Here is a 17066-nt window from a genome sequence, read left to right on the forward strand (position 1 = left end):
GGGACGTTTTTTGATGTATTTTATATGGTTTTTGGGACAAATCTGAATTGAATGTGGTATTTGACAAAAAATTGGAAGATTTTAAATTATTTTTTTTTTAATAAAAACGAAGCTAGCTACGGAATAACTACGGATTTCCGTAGCTATTTAGGTCCGTAGCTATTCTGTAGCTATGTGCATCTGTAGCTATTTAGGTCTGTAGCTTTTCCGTAGCTATTTAGCTCCGTAGCGATTCCGTAGGAATTCCGTAGCTATTTATTTCCGTAGCTATTCCGTAGCTACGGTAGCTACGGAATTTTCCGTAGCTATTCTGTAGCGGTTTCATAGCTAATCCGTAGCTATAATTTAGCCACGGGCCATTATGCTACAACCATTTTTCCGTAGCAATTCCGTAGCTATCCGCTTATTGCTACGGATTGTGCCGTAGCTATTGATCAAGTTTTCTAGTAGTGGATATAATTTATCTTTTCTTATTATACTAAAACGATATGTAGGCATATATTTTTTTAAAAAAGGATAATAGATTTATATTATATAATAGAAATATAATTATTGTTACTTTATATGTTACATAAATAATTGAAAACATTTATTTGATTACGTCAATAAGAATAATTTGTTTAATAATATAATACAAAATATTAATATTCTTTTTTGAAACGGTAAAATGCACAAGCATATTAATATAGATTTATTTTAAATACAACAATAATAACTTTAGAATATAATATTAATATAGAGGATATAATTAGTATATTTTTTAAAAGCCATATATTTTTTAAATTGAAACATATAAAAATATTTTTTTAATTAAATTTAAATATTTATAAAAATTCTAATAGTCAAGCCATATCATACGTTAAGAAACATGATTAAGATTTTATTGATGTCACACTTATTATATAACAGATTTAAGAAAAGTATAATTTTTTTTTCTATTTGATTTGATATATAACTAGGTGTAAGATCCATGTGTTACATGAGTTTATTTTAAAGAAAAAAATATAAAATTCTAAACATTTGAGAAGTTTGAATTTATAAGAAAAAAATAGAAAAAATATTGAATTATTAAAATTAAATTGTTTGTTTTTTTTTTAATTAAACAAATAATTTAGATAAATAAACAAAGCAAACTAATGAAACTTTAATTTTGAAATTTTGAAATTTTGAAATTAGAAAGAAGTCAATTAATGAAATTCATATATATTTATTATTACATTTTTTGTAATCATTAAATTTAAATATTATGTGGAAATTAATAAAATAAAAAAAACCAACAAAATGCTATGTGGAAAAAAAATTAGTTTAAAATAACCACAAAATAACATGCGGCCAAATCAATTAGAATGTAACATGTGGCAAAAAGTTTTAAATTATTAGGGAGGATTTTAACGTATAATGATCAATGTTATAGGCAATACATGATAAAATGGACTTTATAAAATAGATTCTACTTTTAAAATTTCATTTTATTAGTTTTATCATATAATATTTTTTACAAAAATACAATTAGTTCTTTTTAAATATTATTTATTTACATTATATTTATTAATTAAAAGTAAAGTAATAATGATTACTTAATTACTATTATAATAATGACATTTGATTAAAAAATGTTTGTTAATCGCTATTGGAAAAAAAGATTAAAAAAATTAGACATTGAATGGAACATAGTAGAATAGATGTGTGTTTATAATAAAATATAGTTTTTAAGTTACTTTTGACTTTGCTAAAAAAAATAAGCTAGCTGTGACGCACCAAATGCAAAAATAGTTTCTTAGATGGTGAAAAACTGACAATTGTCAATTATTAAATTTTATGCAAAAAAAATAATGTCAGTTGTAAAACAAAAGAAAAATGGCAAACTTAAAGGCTTTGTGTGTGATTTTCCCTTTAAATAACTCCTTGAAAATGCAATTGCATTGTATAATATATATATATATATATATATATATATATATATATATATATATATATATATATATATATATATATATATGGTGGTCATTCTGTGGTAGCCAAATCTAGTGGTTGCCTGAATCTATTTTGGAGCTCGGTCGTCCTCCGATGGTTGCTGGTAGTCATCGGAAAAACAACCACTCAACATCTATAATTAACTTAACCAAAGACAAAAGTGAAAGAAAAACTACAAACATTACTTGGTGGTTCTCGAAAATCTGATGTGGATGTCGGTGGTCCTCCGGTGACTACAAAAATCAAATAAAAAGTCGTGAAAAACACAAATGTATACACAATATGCTGTAAAATGATAATGGTGAAGCAAGGCACACTCGAAAATAACTATTGTGATGGACCAAAAAAACTAAAAATTGAAACACAAATCACTCAAAATCGCACCCAAGATATAGTGAAATCAGTAAAAGAATAAAGGAAGAAGAAATACTAGCGAACGGCACTGAAACGTCATTCAAACGGAGGTGAAATATCGAACCCCTGGTCATTAGTCTAGATTGTTTTTCTTTATCTCCTCTTCACATGTGGCGCTGCGAATGAAGGTTAGGGCATCTTGAAGAGATGAAACTATGTCTCGACGACAAGTCGTCGGGATACCTTTGTCACACGAAATCTAAGGATTGAGCCACCTCTATACTGACGACAAGTCGGTGGAAAAAATATCACACGGATCAACCCACCTCTATACCGACGACATGTCGTCGGAATAGAGGAAAATAAAATGAAATTGTTTTCTATTTTTCCTGCAAGGTAATAAAGAAAAGAGAAATGATTTTATTCAACACTTATACCGACAACAAGTCGACGGTATACATTTTCAGAAACACGGGAATTATTTTTATTTCGCGCCTTACCTATGCAGATGAAAAGTCGCCGGGAAAGATTTTGAAGTCTATGTAATTGGGTTAACTCTATGACGAAGATAAGTCGTTTAGATAGCTTTATTTTTACCGACGACAGTATTTGTCGGTATAGATGGCGTCGGCACAGACATGAATTCTTGTAGTGTATTAATTGTATATCAATCTGAAGATGTTAATGAGATCTCTGTAGTTGTTTAATATGTTAAAAGTGATACACTAATTTTGATTATAATCTTCCAATATAAATAAGTTTATACATGGAAAAATAGGAATTGTATAAAACAAATGAATCTCTACACCATTTATACAAATGAATCGCAATAGACCGCATATTTGAAAGAAAAAAAAAATTCATGCACAACATAAATAGATAAATCCATACAACATGATCCTCAAAACTTAAAAGGATAGACAAACAAGATTAGGGAATAGTCCAAGAAATCAATAATTAACCAAACTAACATCATTAGAAATAGATTGAAAACTCAATCTAGAACGGACGATGATCATCATATTGAGCACCCCAACCTTTGAAAAAAAGATGATGGACAACTGAATCCATCATCTGTTTTTTTATTTTTATTTTTGAACATCAAGAATTTTATTGAGAAAAAACTATCGAGGTGCATGCTAGATGTTACAAGACACTTAAACACTCAGTTCTCCGCACGTTACACCATCATCTACATTCTAGTTAATTGGTTGACACAATCAACATTGAGTTCTGCATCTGCATCTTCTGTGTTACACATCCCAACCCGTGAAAGAAGATCAATAGTACCATCACTCTCTTCTTCTTCGTACTCTTTAATAGTATCCTGGATTTCATGACTCACAGTACTTTCTCCTTGAGAAAGCCCAAGGAAATTTCTATCCCCGCTACAGGTGCCTCCAGCTTCAAATCCAGAAGCAACCAAACAGTTATTTTCCTTTACTGTTAGGATACCTCCAGCTAGGCTGCCACCTTCGTTGTGTTCCATTCCAAGAGAGTTAAAATCACTCCTCGTATTACCACTAGTTTGATTGTCATTATCATTGTTCCCAGGGTGGGCCCCAATCGTGATAAACCTGTCGTAACCTGACAATTGACTACAGTTAAACCACATATTAGAGGGTTGACCAAATTCTCCTACATTCAACCCAGAAGTTAATTGTGGGTATTTGGTGTTTGGAGAAAAAGGCAAAGAGGAGGAGTAAGGGTGCCCCTGTGAATGTGATGATGGCCTTGCGAGTGTAAAACTGTTGGCTTGACGCAGAGGAAGCTGAGGATACCCGAGGGATACACCATTGGAAAATATGCTGTAATCAGGGTAAATAGGAGCGTCCACGAGGCTTGAGGAGGAATGTGGCATGTAACCATGCATTCTTTGTCTCTTGGAATGCTCCCGCTCTTTCTTGTGGGAGTTCTGGTGACCACCCAATCCCTGGGCGGAGGGGAATCGTCTTGTGCAGTATCTGCATGGGAAGTCAATATTCATTTTGGGCACCAAAGGAGATACCTCCGATACTGGTGGTAGGCTGGAAACGTTTGCAGAAGAAGCATGTTCGGACACAATATTCTCGACGACAGGATCTGGTACAGCCACAGGAGAAGGATGACCCTCTGGTATTTTTTCTTGGGAATCCCAGCTGGATGAGCCCTCTGCCATTTCTTTCCCTTTTGAGTACTTGTTTTCTGATCCTTTCTTTTTCGCAGAGATGATTGTACCCTGATCAACATCATCAGAAGAAATAGCTTTGCCCTTCCCTTCCCATTCCCCTTTGTTTGAGCACTTTCCTTCCATTTTCTGGAGAAACGGTGAGTGAAAGAGAAAGAATGGGCACTAGGGCAGTGAGTACTTTAAGCTCGACCGGAGTCAGAGAAAAATGGAAAAAAGGGTTTCAATACATCACAGATAAGTGTAAAAGAGTCAACACATAACTAAATAGATATAAGCATGATAGGGTGATGGTGCGAAATAAAGCTGCAGTAAATTTTTCTCTCAAAAAAAATAATCAGAAAACTAATAGAAAAAAGCAAAAAGAATGTTGGTCTTAACTGCAGAAAATTGTCATAGCAGTTTTTGTAAAGCAGAAACAATGCAGTTCTAAAGCTGCAGAAAACAGAAAATTAACTGCAGGAAACATAAAAAAGGATGTGTGGTTTTGTGTGTGTGTTTTTTTCATTGACTTTTTCCTTTATTTCTCTGAAATTTGGTTGACAGAAAAACACAAATGGAGTGTAGAGTCGCTTAAATCTTGTCATATAATCACTACAGAACAGTAATAAAAAGATATACACGGCTAGTCTTTTACCATCAATATTATAGTAATTAACATCTTATGAATGCTAAGGGTTTACTTTAACATAATTTGCTACTTTAGATTCCAAAATTAAGTTTCAGAACAGCTCATTGATCATAAATTGAAGTGGATTTTCTTGATGATGCAGTAGTAAATGAGTATATTTAGTAGAATTTTAAAATCTTGCCATTTGTATTCAGCAACACATGCATACACCTTGATTTATTTACTTAAACTTAAGCATTGTTTGATTTGAGCATAATTAAAGGGGGCAAGCTCTTAATAAGGACAAACATTTGACATTGTATTATAAGGCTGCAGGGAGTGGTGCCACAAAAGTTGAACTCCCTTCACTGTCACATCACTGTCACATAGACGCCACCTCACTCTTTACCATAAAAGTATGGTTTCATACCACACCCAAAGAGTCATGCCACACATGGGTATTTTTTTTATTTTTTTTTAATAAACACTACAAGGAAATGAGCAATTAGCGGCGACAAAAGTCGCCGGTAAAGGGTCGAGAAGTTGCCGCTAAAGCTAATAGCGGCGACACGTCGCCGGTAAAAAGTCGACGCTACTACTTAGTTGCTATTGATCAGATAGTCGTCGCTAAAGACAAATGTCGCCGCTAATGCCTCTGTCACCGCTAATACTTCGTGTCGCCGCTAAAGACAATGTCGCCGGTAATACTCATGTCGCCGGTAATAGTGTCGCCGGTAATAACGTTTTTCATTTTTTTTTATATATTTGCAATTTTGGGTATAATTTATTCCAAATACTGTTATAATTAATTCTATACCAAAAATTACATAACAACATCAAATTAAATACCAAATACTCTTAAAATTAATTTAATATAAAAATAAAACAACCAAAAGTTTAATAATTCTAACAAGTAGCAAAGTAAGTTTTTCAATTCTAACAAATAGCAAAGTGTGACAAGTATAAAATACAAATAAAGCTCCTCCCGGCATATCATCATCTTCATTCCCATCATTTCCTCCTTGATTATTTTGTGATTGAAAAAACGAATAAAGCTCCTCCCTACATGTCGGGTCGTTGAATAATGCTCGAAAATTTTCCAACTCCATAATAAATAATAACATATATAAATTATAAGTTAACTTTCCAACTAGGGACGAAAACACAATTACCAAATCCACATGCATTTTATGACACCAAAGTACATTGTTATTTTTAAACTAAGACAAAAAAGCAAAGTACATTGTTATTTCTTGTATATGGGACAAAAACTTAAATACCAAAGCTTTTACCAAATACTCACCAAAAACCAAAATGACCAAATCAACATACATACATAATAACATCCTACTTATACCAAATACACATAATTTCACGTATATATAGATAATAACATCATACTTATACCAAATACTCATATACCACATATATATCAAACACACATACATTGACATATATACACCACATTTACATAGATTTACATACAAATATCAAATGTACATATATGACAATTTTCATTCATATACCACATATACAACAAACACACATACATTCACATACATACATAATAACATCCTACTTATACCAAATATATACACATAATTTCACACACACACACACACACACATATATATATATATATATATATATATATATATGTAATAACATCATACTTATACCAAATACTCATATACCACATATATATATATATATATATATATATATATATATATATATATCAAACACACATACATTGATATATATACACCATATTTACATAGATTTACATACAAATATCAAAATATATGACAATTTTCACATAATTGATACAACTACATATATTTTGCAATTAAACTCAAATTTCACGATAAATAGAAGTAAATAGAACCTGTGATGATGAGATCAACAAAAATGGTCCAGTGGTGGGGGGTAGTCGCTAGTGGTGGTTAGGAACACAATCAACAAAACTGAAATAGACAATTTTTTGCAATTAAACACTACAATAAGCTTAAAATCGATGTTATAACCGAAAAGGGAGCGGAAATTGACCTGGAAACACCTCTCAGTCGCCGGAAAAAGGTCAGTGTCGCCAGAAAAATGGTCCTCATCAGAAAATGGCTCTCTCCGCCGATATCTTCTTTATGGCCGATTGTACATAGTCACCAGAAAGTAAGTAATGTCTATCACTCACTTACTTGACGACTTAATTGAGGAATCAATGATGTATGCCGAAGAGAAAAAACAACAGCGAATGGAGAGTAACAGAACAACAAAAGGAAAAAGACGATGAATTTTTGGGGTTAACTGCGTCGACCTTTAGCGGCGACACATTTACCGGCGACTAATTCGGCTTTAGCGGCAACAATACGTCTTTAGCGGCGACTCTTCGGAGGGAATTATTACCGCATCATTTTTCGATCTTTAGCGGCGACACCTGTAGGTCTTTACCGGCGACGCAAGTCGCCGGTATTGAGTTTATGCGTTCCAAAACCACTCTAGCCATTGGATTAGAACCACGATCGGACGATTCATGTTTACCAAAACGTCAAAACGCGGATCGGTGTCATTCGGTCTTTAGCGGCGACACTTACAGGTCTTTACCGGCGACACATGTCGCCGGTATTGAGTTTATGCGTTCCAAGACCACTCTAGCCATTGGATTAGGACCACGATCGGACGATTCGTGTCTACCAGAACGTCAAAACGCGGATCGGTGTCATTCAGCCTTTAGCGGCGACACGGAGCTTTAGCGGCGACTTTTTAATATGTCGCCGCTAAAGCTCAGTGTCGCCGCTATTAGTGTCGTCGCTAAAGGCTGAATTTCTTGTAGTGAAATAAAAAGGACCAATTACAAGGAGGTAAGAAAAAAATCATGTTGTTTGAAGGAGTGCTTCCTTGGAATGCCACACTGCACCCCCTACCACACCTTTACTCCACCCGGGGATGGTGTTTGTGCTTATGTGGCAAGGGGAGTGCGGCGTCAGCCGCGACCACTCCCTCCGGTCTAAATTATAAGGTGTAATACAACCACTCATAGATATAAACCATTATATTTCCTATTTCCGAATACCCTTAACATTGAATATATACATCAATCATATTAATTACAAGTCCATAATATATATATATATATATATATATATATATATATATATATATATATATATATATATATATATATATATATATATATATAACTTAAGTAATCAGTGAGGATAACCTAAAAGCAATACAATGTATGTTTCTCAATGATGTTGGAAATAGGGATAAAAATTATGAAGTTGGAGAAAGAGTAAACAGTGGAGAATCAACTTCTTGCTGTTTTGTTGTAGTAAGCAAACGAATAGAAATGATTTTGTTTTATTACCATGTTTAGCTTTCTCAAACAACAATCTTTTACAATAATACCATTTATTTATCACATTGTATTTCTAATTTTTCATATTGTCAATTTATTTTTTAAAATTGTCAATTAACATTTATATATAAGTTATTTTTTATAAAAACTAACTTGCATTTGGACACATAATTCTAATATAAATTAGCAAATCTACAGATAGATCAAAATAAAAAAAATCCCAAAATCATATTATCCAAAACCCATGTTTGAGAAACAACTTGCAAAATATCAAATACATAATTATTAACATAACCATCTTTCGTCACTGGCTGGCTTTTGACAAGTTTTATATAACTTCGAAATGTCAAGTTCAGGTTGGAAAGAACTTGCCAGACCTGTCAAAGCTCATAAATTTAGGACATTCCATTTATAGGCAAATATTAAAAATGGAACTGAATTAATGACAGCATTGAAACATGTGTTAGCTAGCTTGATGCTTTTGTAACATTCTGAACTTTACAAAAGAATGATTTGAAACAAAGAAAAAACTTTGGGGTCTCAAACTTGAATGTAAACCATGGCGGAAAAATAGACCTTGCAGTTGCAGCTTTTGTTTCTTCAGCAGAAGGTTTTTTGAGTTGGCAAAAAGATAAGGAAATGAAAATTTTCAAATGTTTATTTTGTCTCTAAATTCTATCTTGTAGTTTGGCTTGCTGAGACCAGTTTTGTCTCATTCACTTGTCAACACGTATAGAATCTCAACCAAATTTGGTACTACATATCAAGGACAAAGAGCAAAGAAACAAAAAAGTTAATCTTATAAGCAAAAACAAGTCAATTAAGAGGGAAAAGGAACTAAAGTTACTTTTCTTAATGGTTGTCATCCTAACCACCTATACGTCACTCGTTGGTACTATAGATTCGATTAATTTTGAAACAGATAACGGATTAAGTTTGACTATAAAGAATAATGTAGGTTTTTAGCAAAGCCTTTTGGTCACCAATTAAATTAGAACATGCCCAGTTAATAACTGTGAGTAAATTTCAGTGTAAAGCAACGGGTGGCAAATAGTTTGTTTCGACAATCTTTTTTCCGCGGACAATGGTTACTTTCAATTAAACGATTAGTTTGACTTATAAAACATGTGATATATTAAAAATAAGACAGAATGTCTTACATTCTTGACAAATATTAGTAAGCATTATTTCAATTCAACGATTGGTTTTCTTTCCGACTAACAATATATTTGTAGTTTTTTTGTATGTTGGATATGTGTGTTTATATGTTGGAACAATTGTATCGAAAATTTTTGGTTTGTAACTTAGGATTACATATTAAAAAAAAAAATAAATAAAAAAATAAATAAAAAAAAAAAGACATTTTATGCATTGACGTAAATTTAGAAAAAGAAAAAACACATTCATTCGGTAACATTTCATATTAGTTTTTCGGTGGGCTATTTGGTGCTAAACCTTTTTTTTGTTATTATGGTTAAAATGATAAATATATTTTGTTTATATGTAAAAAATAAACGTAAGTTTGTGTTTGTTGTTAAAAATAAAATTATGTTATTTGTTCCGGATAAAAAAATTACCTTGCTTTTACGGTTATAAAAAAAAATTGTGTTGGTGATATAGGCAAAATAATAATAATAATAATAATAATAATAATGTTTTAGTTAAAAAAATAACAGTGTGTTGTTTTATTTGTTTAAACAGAAAAATATATTGTTTTTACGGAAAAATAAATGTATGTTAATCTTTATGATTATAAATAAAAGTTTGTTGTTTTTTCACACTTCATGTACCATTACAATTAATTACACATTATTTATTTATTTATGTGTGTTCTCTTTCTTTTAGAAACATTTTTATAATTTAAGTTAAAATTTCGCTTTTTTAGTGTTCACTCATGGATTTCTTTTAAAACTCATATTTTTTTGTATAGTAGTGAAAAATAAATATTACTCACGTTAGTTTCATTTTGTCAAGTAATTTCATTTAAATGATTAATTTGTTTTCGAAGGCACCACAGAGTTTTCTTTCGGTGAACACTAATATTGGAATCGTCCTTCCTAAGTTTTATTGATTGAAATGCATGGTCTTTCGATGAACACCAATGTTTGGCATTGTCATTCCATATAGGATTCATTTGTTTGGATCCTTGATATGCAACATTAAGGAAACATCAATAGCAAACATATCAAGAAAGCTAATAAATAAGCAACAACAATGCACATTCGTCCGTTTATACACTCTAACCATTGCCACTTTAGTAATGTACATGTGCGATGCAGCGGCCATGTATAATTTCCTTCGACGATTAGTTTTCAAGAGTTGAATAGATGTCTTTTAAGGACTATATTGACTTAGAAATAAAAATACCTTGTTGTTCGGGTTAAATTAATACGTTGTGGTTTTTTTTTTTTCGTAAAATAAGAGTATGTTATTTTTTAGGCAAAAAAACAAAACACTTTTACCATTTTATTCTTGTTTTTTTTGTGTTGAAAAACTAAATAAAAAATGGTATTTATAATCGCATAATTTAGTTTTCTTTTTTTGTGTTGAAAAAATTAAAATTTTGTTTCAGAATTAAAAAAAGATGAATGACACCGACCATTTGTTATTTATACATATTTTTTCATTGCATGGTAATCCTTTATTGATTGTGAGGTGAAGATAAATAAGTTTGTTGTACATAATTCAGTTCAAAGATTTTGCCTTTATCTGTAATTACTAATTACACAAAGGTTTCATATATAGGTCGTGCTTAAACTTTACTTTAAGTATAACCATTCATTCAAACTTAGATTCATAACAAAAAAAATAGAGTTTTGAAACAGAAGAAATATAGAAATTGATGAAAAAAAGAAAAAGAAATATCGTCTAATTTCTCATTCGTAATTAAAGTTTAAGTTCCAAATCAATATACAATGAGGATTACTTCTCTCCATTGTTATCCCGTTTTGTTGTTAGACCTTCTAATGAGTGAATAATGTCACAATTATGCTTCTCTTTTGTTTGACTACAAGCAACATAGTTACGTTCATCTATCCATTTGCCTCCTCTAGACTGAAAAGATGAAGAGAAAAAATGATGAACCTCACTGTTAGCTCCACCTTCTAGGCTAGAAGAAGATGCACCTTCATCTGTTGACAAAAAATTTAAATAAAAGTTGTTACTGTTAGGACCGAAATTTCTTATGTTGCCCTTCATCATTTGCTTCCCACCAGACGATGTTGACGCAACCCTTGACCACAAATCAGCCTGTCTGAACTGACAAGGCTTGTGGATCATCGACAAAAGTCTAACCCCGAGTTCTGATTTTCTATGATGTTTTACATGATTATCTAGAGGGTGAGAAAGATCTGCAACTAACGGCTTCATTAGTATCCTTGTTGGACGAACAAAAGTGTGGTGAGGAGCGACAAGTGATGAGTCTACGAGGGTATCTGCTGGATTATTCAAAATGTATCGAGGGGCAGGAACCAATGGCCATTTGAGGGTATTTGTGTGGTTAGCCATTGGGTGCTTACGTGATGGCCCTTTAAGGGTATTTACGGAGTTAATCAAATGACAACGAGGGGCACAAGTTGCTAGCCGTCTGAGGCTATTTTCTGGATTGCCCAAAGGGTACCCAAGTGGCCTTTTGAGGGAATTTGTGGGGTTTGTCAAAGGCCACCCAAGTGATTGCCCTCTGAGGGTATTTTTGTGGTTACCCAAAGAGTATCTAGACCAAAGAGCTTCAAGGGTATTTGTAGGATTAGCCAAAGGGGAGGGAAGGGCACAAGGTAATCGTTTATGAATTCTTGTACTTGTTATATGACTCAGATTTGAGCGAGAGTATCCAGGCGATTGCAGTTTTAAGGCAATTTTAGTACTATTATGGGAATGGGAGGGCTTAAGGTTGCATGGAAGTTTGGGATGTTGCATCTTGCTTTCATCAGGTATATCCTCAAGTATAGACTCCCACTCACTCCTGTGTATATTTTTGTGACCAGCCATGGCATATTGGCTTGAAAACTTGCGCGGGCAAGAAGAGTAAGAGAAACTTTTATGTTCTTCACCGATCTCCTGATCAGAAGATGAGATTGATTTAGAAGCAACCACCACTTGTCGTTTGATGAGGATTTTGTTATGATAGTTGGTAGCAACATGAGCAAAAGATGCATCATCTCCCATAGATTCTTGTTTCATCTTCTTGCACATAAACTTCCCCTCAAAATTACCTGCTAAATCCTGGATTGGCCCTGACTGATGCATTCTTCCTCCCATGAACACACAAATGATGTGTTTCAAATGAAGAGATGGATCTCAATAATCTTGTTTATAAAGCAGTGATGATGCTTATGAAGTAGAGCTACCAGAGGATTAATTAAATAAATTTGACTTATAAGGTTTTAGGAGTTGAAGCTTTCGGGATCATATATCATCATCTCCAATATGATTCTAGTAACACGTTATTCATGCATATACTACAAAAAAACTTTGTCAATATAGCAAAAACATTGCAAAGTTTGAGACTAATTACCTAAAAAGTGAAAAAAAAAAAAAAAAATCAGCTAATATTATGTATTTTGTATTTAAAAATTATTATTTTTCTCATTGTACATTCTAATATCCATTGAAATTCATATTCATTGAAGATTAAGTGACTCTCATTATAATTGAAATTAAGTCACTCAATACCAACTAAGGACATCCACAATATATTTAATTTATTAAAATTTAATTGATTGACACATCATCATTTTATTTTTTATACAATTTTACATTAATTTTTTACAATGCATTAAACTTTTTAAAATTTAATGAAATATATTTATAATAGTTAAAATGATTCCTTTTTTTTATTGAAGAGTTCAATGGTAATTAAACTTCATATCTATTGAATGACAACATGACACCCTACAATAAAAAAATTTAATACATTCACATTGAATGTCAATTAAACATGTTATCTCATTCAACTTTCTCATTGAACTATGCATCGTGGATGTTCTAAGCATTACACATCATTCAAACATTTTATTAAATTATGCATTTTCAATGCTCCTAGTTTTGTTTTACTAAAAAACAAAGTTAATCAACCATGACAAAAAAACGTTAAACACAACCAAGAAATAATTAATTACAAGAGTTCAATGATTTTCTTTTTACTTTTATACTTATATTATGTGACAAAAAAAATTAAAGATATGATTTTTACTTATTTTTAACTGAAATGAAGAATGAACGCTGCAATAACACTGAAAATGATGTTTTTTAGAACTTCACTTAAAACTCCACTACTAAAAAACTAAGTAATTACCTACAACAGAATTGGTAGGAAAAAGACATTACCTACAAATTTCCTACAAAAAGCAGGTTGTAGGGAAAACCCTCGTGGGTAATTTTTTCCTACAAATTAGCTACACACGTTCCTACGCATTTCCTACGGAATATTCTATTACAAATTTAACTACGGAATACCCACGGAATACATTAACTAGGGAATAACTACATATTACCTACGGGTTATTTACCTACGCAACACCTACAAAATACATACGAATGATTTTCCTACGGAATACCAACGAACTGATTTTCCTACGGAATACCTATCAACTACTTTACCTACAGATTACCTACCAACAGCTTTTGCTACAAATTACCTACATATTTTATTTCCTACAGATTACCTACCAACTACTTTTGCTACAAATTACCTACAGATTTTATTTCCTACAGATTACCTACAGAATATTTATTTCCTACAAATTTTCTATGATTTTTTTTACCAATTTTTATTGTTATATTAAATTTATAATTTAAAAAATATCCAAATTTTAAACTAAAAAAAAAAACCAAATAAATAATTAAAATAATAGTCAAATACCATTACATTTATTACCATTAAAATAGTCACTAACATACCATTCATACATTCAAATATCATTACAATACCATGACAAAAGCTACGAACTAGTCATTAACATAACATTAATTTAGTGTTCTAAAACAAAAAGTAAGAGCTACTTGGTGGATTAATGGACGGATTGATTTGTTTCATAAAGGCCACCAATTGTCGTTGCACTTGCAATTCCATATCATTTCGCATTTGTTGCATTTGCAAATTCATTTCACTTTGCTTTTCATCCATGGCTTGTTGCATGTTTGACACTTGTTGTCGCAACTCATTTACCTAAATATAGCAAGACAAACACATGCACTTAGTAAATGTAATTCAACTTTAAACCATGATAGCAATGTACTTTACTTTTAATTCGATATAAAAACACACTGATCATAATAACAATGTACATTGTTTTTAATATCCATAATAATAACTTTTAATATGCATAATAATAACATACTATATTTTTATCCATTATACCATTGTACTTTACATTTCCAATCCAGAATATCAATGTAGTTAAATTATTATCAATAACAAGAATTTACTTTACCAAATATCAATAATAACAACATAGTATCATTTTCAACCATAATAACAATGCATTTTACCTAATATTAATAATGACAACATATTATAACCACCACGACTTAATTATATATTTCTTTAATTTTTTGTTCTTATATTTTTTCATTTATTTATATATGTAAGAACAGATTGAGATCAAGGAATTGGTTTGAGTAATAAGGCTGTTAAAAAAATCAGCATTTATGTCTGGAGATGGACAGATGTATGTGAAAAAAATTGTTTTTTACAATTTCTTTCTAAAGACAAAAGACATAAAATTGTAAAAAAAAAAATGTAAACTTTTTTTTTACAAATCTTGCATTATAGGCTTGCTAAGTTTTAAATTGGTTTAAGGCCTACAAAAGACTATCTTTCTTTTTTTTTACAAAACTTAAAAATTTCTACTTGTGTATTTTGTTTGACCTGCTCATAATCGTCTAGCAAAACAATCTGTTTGATATTCTTTAAAAGCATACTTCAACACTTTAAATTTACAATATAAAGTATATACTAATACAAATCTATTAAAAAGGGCTAGACCATCAAGGGTAAAGTCGTCCAAATAGGGAAAATTTCAAAGTTAATTTACAAGAGCGACACATTTTCAAAGCCAAACAACCAAAACTAAGGCAAACATTACCAAATCCAAAAAAAGAAACACATGTTCAAAGCAAAACATCAAGGGTAAAATCGTCCAAATAGGCAAAATTTCAACGATTGCATTTGGGTAAAATTCCAAATCCAAAAAAAAGTAACACCGGATGGGAAAGAATGACATCTAGATAAGCTAAGTAGCAAATTGAGAACATGAAAATTCCATCCCAAATAGGTGAATACTTCCATTACAGATATTGATGAGTTCTAAATCACGAAGAAGAGAAATATGGACAGGGTTACAGAATTCAGAAGAGGAAAGAGTATCTAATTTGGAGCTTAACTTGAGCTCTGCAAATGGACAAGTTACAGGTATTGCTGCAGACTGATGATTCAAGTTCTCTGGGTCTAAATTTGTGAAATCTACTACAATGGACAAGTTACAAGTATGGAAAGCATAGCTGACAAAGACAATTGAAATCACAGAAACTGAAATTGATTCTCCAGGGGCAAAATTTGTGAAATGTGAGCAAATTGAAAAATCGGAGTCTTGTAAAAGTGTGAGCAAACTAAAATCGAAATACATACCTGCAGGTCTCGACGATGGGAGTGTGGGGCAGCGACGGTGGTGGTTTGGGACAATGCCGGTGGTGGAGTGCGACAGCGACGGCTGGAGGGCAAACCTGCAACTATTTTGTCAATGTGGGTCGCCGATCGGTTGTCTGGAAATCGCAAAAGTGAAATTGGTTACCTGAAATTGTCGACGATGTAGGTATTGGTCGGGAATCGTCACCGGGAGTGTTACAGCGAGGTCGGAAATCGCCGGTGTTAGGCGTAGGGTTTTGTTTGAGTAAGTAATGGATGACTCCACGATTAACGATTAGAGTGGCGGGAAATTGTATTTTGGGAAGCGTAGCAATTGCATAGGTAAAAGGATGTGTAGGAATTCTGTAGGCATCTCTAATTATTTAGGTAAATTGCAAATACTTGATAATAACAAAAAGAAATCGGAGTCTTTTTTTTGTGTCTAATTTATGCGTAACAAGTTAATATAACAAATATTAATTCCTTGAATGAGTAATTGAATATAATCTGGTCGATACAATATTTAAATTTATTAAACTTTAAAAATCATTTTGAGTTCTCCCAAAATAAAAGTTGAATTTTCTTTTAAAATGAATTTTACTCTACTTTACAAACATATAAGTTGGTGAAAACAAAGCAATCAAAATATAATAATATTGTGAAAAAAAATTAAACCGAAAAAACAATAATAACTTTTATTTATATTATATTATATATATATATATATATATATATATATATATATATATATATAAAATAATACTCCCTCCGTCCCAAAATTATAGTCCATCTTTCTTTTTTGGTTTGTCCCAAAATAATAATCCACTTCTGAAAATAAATAACATTTTTACCAAAATACCCCCTCATTATTACTTAACAAACTAAGCATTTAATGGAACATTAAATGCAAAGTAAGGACAAAATTGTCATTTTATTATATAAAGTTAATGGTAATTAATGATTTTCTTAATCTGTGTGT

General features: G+C 31.6%; 2 long non-coding RNA genes across 2 annotated transcripts; one reads left to right on the plus strand and one right to left on the minus strand.

The window, feature by feature from the left end:
- Positions 1-14309: 14309 nt before the first annotated feature.
- LOC145091523 (uncharacterized) lies at positions 14310-16389 on the minus strand. The gene is made up of 3 exons (XR_013702202.1): positions 16254-16389; positions 16091-16185; positions 14310-14629 (listed from the first exon to the last, which is right to left on the minus strand). It is a non-coding gene; the product is annotated as an uncharacterized LOC145091523 (long non-coding RNA).
- Positions 15247-16398, plus strand: LOC145091524 (uncharacterized). The gene is made up of 2 exons (XR_013702203.1): positions 15247-16027; positions 16097-16398. It is a non-coding gene; the product is annotated as an uncharacterized LOC145091524 (long non-coding RNA).
- Positions 16399-17066: the final 668 nt, after the last annotated feature.

This window comes from Lactuca serriola, chromosome 3, assembly GCF_051521515.1.
Source record: "Lactuca serriola cultivar US96UC23 chromosome 3, Lser_US96UC23_V15, whole genome shotgun sequence".
Taxonomy (NCBI): Eukaryota; Viridiplantae; Streptophyta; class Magnoliopsida; order Asterales; family Asteraceae; genus Lactuca; species Lactuca serriola.